Here is a 6,486-nt window from a genome sequence, read left to right as displayed (position 1 = left end):
GCTAACCATCACCGTCGGCCTCGACCCAGAACCCACCGCGCCATCGACAAGGCACCACAACCCTTTTCTTTCTTCTTCCCTTCGCAACACTGCCATCGTAACCTCCTTGTCTCAGCATCGAACCAGTCTCCAGCCACTCCAACCCCTTTTCGTCCCTCCACGCACCCTGATCCGCATCCTCGCCATCTTCCCCCAGTCTGAACCCTAGCGCCGCCATCTCTGTCGTTTATCCGCACCTCTGTGAATCACCGCTCATGCCAGGACCTCTGCGTCACCAGCGTCACAGCTCACCACCACCCTTTCCTCTTCCACTCGCGAGCTCCATAAACACCCGTTGCTCCAATTCCTCTTCACTGCTTGGAACGGCCAGAACAGGGTGTAGCCCCTGTGTCTTCCAACCCTTCGTCTTCCCCTGTTTCATTGTTGCCTCAAATCTCCGCCACTCCACTGAAGTAGCGCCACACCACCGCGCCACTGTTGAAGCAACCACCTCTGGGCTGGCATCCACCGTGCCACTATTTCATTCTTTTGTCCCTTTCCTTTCTCTGTTCTATTTCTGCCCTTCCAGTTTTTTGCTTATGAGTGTCTAAGGAGGAGGAGGCCTAGCGTGATGAGCTGGAGGAGGCATGGGACAGTAGAGGTGATGTAGCGACGACTCCTTCCACTCCACATGATCGTGAGCACCGAGGACGGTGCTACATTTTAAGTGTGAGAAGGTTGTGCATCTTTAGCAAGTGCATTTTGGGTGACAATCTTCATTTCCGAACACTTTTAGTGTAGTTTCTTTTTATGTTTTTTTGGTACTTTGTATATATTTTATCCGTTTGAGAAACATTTTACTTAGTTTATTGCACTTTCTTAGTTTATTGCACTTAATTTTTCTTGTACATAACTTAGTACTATATAGTAGTTGTGCATATTTTGACATTTTTGCTTTTAATTTTTGCTTGTACATATGTTTTTTGTTCTTTCTCTTCATTGTGATTTGGGATGATATGATGATTGCACCTAAGTTTGATTTCCTATACATTTGCTATTTTGGTTTGATTTAAAGTAGGAATTTAACTTAGGATTTTTTACTTTTTCCATCCAATCACACTATATACATATATAGAATAAATGTTAGTCAATTAATGAAATTTCCAAGAAACTTACTTTCTATATAGGGCATAGAAATTCAAATTGAATTGAGTTCAAAATTTTTATTGAAACTTGCATGATTTATACATTGTGGAATATGGTTTTTGGGTTGAAGAACATACAACTTGTGAGTTTTTGAGCCTTATTGTGTGGTTACATTATTTGACCACTTATTACATTATTGTATGTGCTCTTCTCTATGAGTGTAATCTTTGGTTTGTTTAATTCTATATATCCATTATTTAATGTATGATTATGCAATTATATGATTGAGGCCATTATTTCTTTATAGCTCACTTAACCCAAATAGCCTACCGTTTTCATTCACCTTTGTTTGCCACTTTAAGCCTATAAATACCTCCTTTTTGTTCTTTATTTTGCCATATCATTAACCTTAAGCAAAAAACAATTAATTGTCCTATTTGAATCTTTGAGTAGCTTAAGTTAGTGATAGTGTGTGATGTTTAAGTGTGGGGAAAATGTGGAAACTTTGGCTGATGAAAATGTATTTTATGCTTATTGAAAAATGTTGGAAATTTGGTTCATGCCAAAAAAAAAGAGAAATAATGAAAAAGGGGACAAAATTATCCCAATGTGAAATTCTATAATAATCAATGCATTTGTGATAGAGTTGCATTTGATGCATGAGTGTGTGTATATGTAAAAATGAGATTATGGGTATCTAAGTTTGATATTAGAAGTTTATAGGTTGTGTGTGTGTTAGGTGATAATTTAGGCTAATCAAAAATTCAAATGCAAGCTTACTTAGCCATATATACATCCTTACCTTTAATCTTAGCCCCATTGCAACCTTGAAAAGACCTTATGATTTTTGCCTATGTACATTAAATTTTTATTGATTGGCTAGATGAAGAACAAACTTTAGAAAGCATGATTAGAGGAGAATTGAGTGAATTGACCCTAAACACTTAAGTGATTAGAGTGCATACACATATCCGGTGAGGGTTCAATCACTCAATTCCATATTTCCACCTTTGATCATTGTTAGCTTGCAAGTTTGTTAAAAAATTTTATATGACTTAATTCAATTGTGAATGTGATTTGGTTATGATTGCTTTAGCCCTTGGTTATAGATAGTTAGATAGTATAGTTACATACACATAGGTAGATTGCATATAGTTAGTTACATTGAATAAATGTTGTTTCCCTTTCTTGTCTCCCTTTGGTATAGCATGAAGACATGCTATTGTTTAAGTGTGGGGATGTGATAAATCCACATTTTATGATATGTGTTTGCTCTAATTTGGTGGATTTCATCAACTTTTTTTGCATTTATCCATTGAAATAGCATAGTTTCATAATTTCTCCCTAAATTGTGCTTGAAAGTGAAAATATGCATTTTAAGCTTTATAATTGCTAAATTTTATCCCATTTTCATTCCATTTGATGCTTTGATGGTTTTGATGAGTGATTTCAGGTGTAATAGGTTGGAATGACTTGACAAAAGTGGAATGAAAGCATGGAAATGGGAGAAAACATGAAAAAAATCAAAGGAGAAGCGCACATTGAAGTGGGCATGCACACAACTCACTGTGCGTAGGCACAAGAACCACAAAGCCATGTGTGTGTATGCACGACCACCTGTGCGTACGCACAAGAAGAAAATCAGCAAAGTGTGCGTACGCACAGGTCCCGGCGCGTGACTCATTTATTGGAAATCGCTGGGGGCAATTTCTGGGCTTCTAAGACCCAATTTTGGGACTTTCTAAAGCTGATTGTTGCCATATAAAAGGGACCCTCTTTCCATGTGAAAGGAGGGGAGCAATTAGAGTTAGTTTAGCATTATGTAGGTTATTTTCTAGAGAGAGAAGCTCCCTATTCTCTCTACAAATTAGGGTTCTTAGTTTACTTTCCTTGTAATTTGCCTTTTTAATTATTGTTTTACATTAGTTTCTTCTACCTTTCCTTGTTCTATTGTCCTAATTTCATTATTTTATATTGTCACCTTCTCCATTTTTGCCACTTTTATGTATTTGCACTCTTGTTACTTTAATTTACATTTAATGCAATTTTATGTTTCATGCCTCTTTATTGCTTTATTGAGTTGTTATCTTTATTTTCCTTTCAATTGGTAGTTGTAGCATTTATTATTTCTTGGCATTTACCATGCTTTCTTTTCATACCCAGCAAGTGTTTGATAAAATACTTGGTTGGGTTTTTACATAGTTTTTCTCACTCTTGGTTGAGAAATTAAGTGGTTTAGGTGAACTTGAGTGGTGGATGTCAATTCCACATTGTGTGAGGGTTGTTAATTAACTTGGTTTTCACTAACGCTAGCCTTTTACTAAGTTAATTAGTGAGTTGGCTAGGACTTGTGGATTGAGGTTAACTATGCCCTTTTGACTTATCCTCGATGTAGGGTTGACTAATTGGGATTAATTCACACACAATTGCCGTAGTTTTGTCTACTACTAGGATAGTAAGCCCTAATTACCCAATCCTCACCAAGAGCTCTTTTAGTATTTAAATTCTATTTTCATTGCCTTTACTTGCCTTCGTTTAATTTCTTACATGTTAAGTTACCTTCTTGCCTTTTAATTTCTTGCTAATTGCTATCATCCAACCCCTATCTCTCACATAGCCTATAATTGAACATTTTATTGCAATTCCTAGGAAAGACGACCCGGGACTTCAAACTCCCGGTTATTGTCTTTTGATTGTGACTATCTTTTGAATTAACATTTGATTAAGGGAATCAATTGTTGGTCTAGACTATACTTTCAATGATGGAATTCTAATTTGTGACAATATAGATCAACATAAATTCTCCTTATCAATGAGCCTTAGAAGAGGAATCATGGGTATTAGAATTGGGGCTTTATCCTTCACAATTCTCTTGACCAACACTATTCGGGAGGAATTGAAGTCTTGAGAATTTGTGTGGCTTATGGATGAGAGACATGCACTTAACCTCTTTCATGACAATTAGATCAAGGAATTGGAAAGATTGATTGTGATTAGAGAGATTGGATTGCTAAGGAATTGGGATCCAATCAATTTCAATCTGCCATAAATCTACTCACATAATTGAGAAAGGAGTTGAAACCCATTTGATTCATGATGGATTATAATACCTTCAATCCCTGATGAATCTTGTTCTCTGTCACTTTTCATTTTTGCTTTGAGTTTCCTTTACTTGCCTTTGATTTGCTGCTTTCTTTCCATTTTGTCTGTTTCACCACACTTTCTTTTCACTGTCAGCTTAACTAGACTAATCACCTCACTGAAGTTGCTTGATCCATCAATCCTTGCGGGATCGACCTCACTCCGGTGAGTTTTACTACTTGATGTAACCCGGCACACTTGCTGGTTAGTCTGTGTGGAAATCAAGTTTCACCCATCAAATGGCACACCCTCTGGGTGCTCAATGCCCTCTCAAGAAAGCCCTTTCCAAGAACTAAAGGAAGCCAAGGCTCATATAAAGACCATAGAGGTTCCTTTGCATGAACTTCTGTAATGCATGAGTTCTAATGAATACTCATCCTCTGATGAGGATGAAGACACTAGGGAAGAGCAAGTTGCTTGGTACATAGGAGCTCTCATGAAGCTGAATGCCAAGCTATTTGGTACAAAGCCTCTGGAGGAAGAACCTCTATTTTTTTCCAAAGAACTCAATGCTTTGGTTCAGTAGAAGCTACCCCAGAAGCTTCCAGATCCTGGATGCTTCCTAATTCCTTGCACCATAGACACCATGACCTTTGAAAAGACTTTGTGTGGCCTACGGTCAAGCATCAACCTCATGCCACTCTATGTAATAGAGAAGCTAGGAATTTTTGAGGTGCAGGCTGCAAACATCTCACTAGAGATGGCAGACAAGTCAATGAAGAAGCCATATGTCTTAGTAGAGGATATCTTGGTGAAGTTTGAAGACCACTACATCCCTACAAATTTCATAGTCTTGGACGTAGAAGAGGATGAAGATGATTCTATCATCCTAGGAAGACCTTTCCTAGCTACTGCAAAAGCCAGGATTAATGTGGCAAAGGGAGAAATGGTTTTTTAATTTGGAGAGGCATATATCTTATTCAAGATGCCTCATCCTAATTCTCCCTCTGAGAAAAGAGAGATAACTGTGAACAGTTAGTGTTCCAACCCTTTCTTTCTGTGCAGAGCTTTGCACAGCCCCGAAACACCAATTCTAAGTTTGGTGTTGGGCAGCAATCAACAAGCTCTAAGCATAAAGGTACTAGAAAGAAAGTACCTAAAGGCTGGAGGGACAAGAAAGTCCCAATAGAAGGCCTCTCACCTAGCATGAGAGTTGTCTTCACCAAGAAACCAGTCATACCATATATAGTGAGTCGTGTCTGATGACAAGTCATCATATACCCATTTTTCAAGCTAACTTCACTTGTTTTGTTAACATTTATGCACTTTCTTGCATCCTAAGTAAGTGATTTGGAGTGAAAATGCATAACTTCTTTAAATCAAGCAACCACCATGAATTTAAGGTTAATCATTGAGGTTTGAGCTAATTTTAATTGCATTTTAATTGATTTATAAGCCTCTTGAATTTAGTGATACTTTGAGTGGTTGTTTGGTTTATTTTAGGTGAAGAAAAGAAAAGAAAATGAAAAGCGTGGCCTAAGAAGCGTGACACAAGAAAAGGAAAGCGTGGCCAAAGAGGAGAGAAGCGTGCCGCAACTAATGAGGGAAGCAACCTTGCCCTCCACAAGGGCAGACTGCCCTCTAGGAGGGCAGCATTAAGTGACCAAGCCAAGGAAGGCAACTCTGCCCTGCCCACTCCAAGGGTAGAGCACAAAATGATGCCTTGGAACCAAGAGAAGCAAACTCTGCCCTGCCCTTGTGGAGAGCAGAATCGGGCTCCATGAGGAAGAAAATCAAGAAGAAAATATCAACTATGCATGCTACAAGGCTCGAGCAAGGGACCATGAGGAAGCCAAAGACTAAGGGTGATTAGCGTGCCAAAAAGCCAAGAGAAAAAGAAGCGTGTTTGCATCGGCCTAGGTTCGAACACGGGCGTGCAATATGGCAACCCTGCCCTGCCCTTGGCGCGGGCAGGGCAGCATTTGAATTGGCACGGTCTTGGCGCACCATTTCTCACTCTGGCGCACCAATTTCCTTGTCCTGGCAGCATCTGGCGCGCGCGTTTCCTCCCTGGCGCACCAAACCGATCCTGCCCTGCCCTTGGCGCGGGCAGGGCAGCGTTTTTCATTCCTGGCAGCACCATCCGCACGCACTAACGCCCCCTGGCAGCACCATCCGCACGCACAACGCTCCCTGGCGCACCAAACTGTCCCGCCCTGCCCTTGGTGTTGGCAGGGCAGCCTCTGGCGCACCAACCTCGTGCCAGACTCGCACCAGGAC

Source organism: Arachis duranensis, chromosome 4 (assembly GCF_000817695.3).
Source record: "Arachis duranensis cultivar V14167 chromosome 4, aradu.V14167.gnm2.J7QH, whole genome shotgun sequence".
NCBI classification, from domain to species: domain Eukaryota; kingdom Viridiplantae; phylum Streptophyta; class Magnoliopsida; order Fabales; family Fabaceae; genus Arachis; species Arachis duranensis.
Note: the sequence above shows the minus strand (reverse complement) of the source record.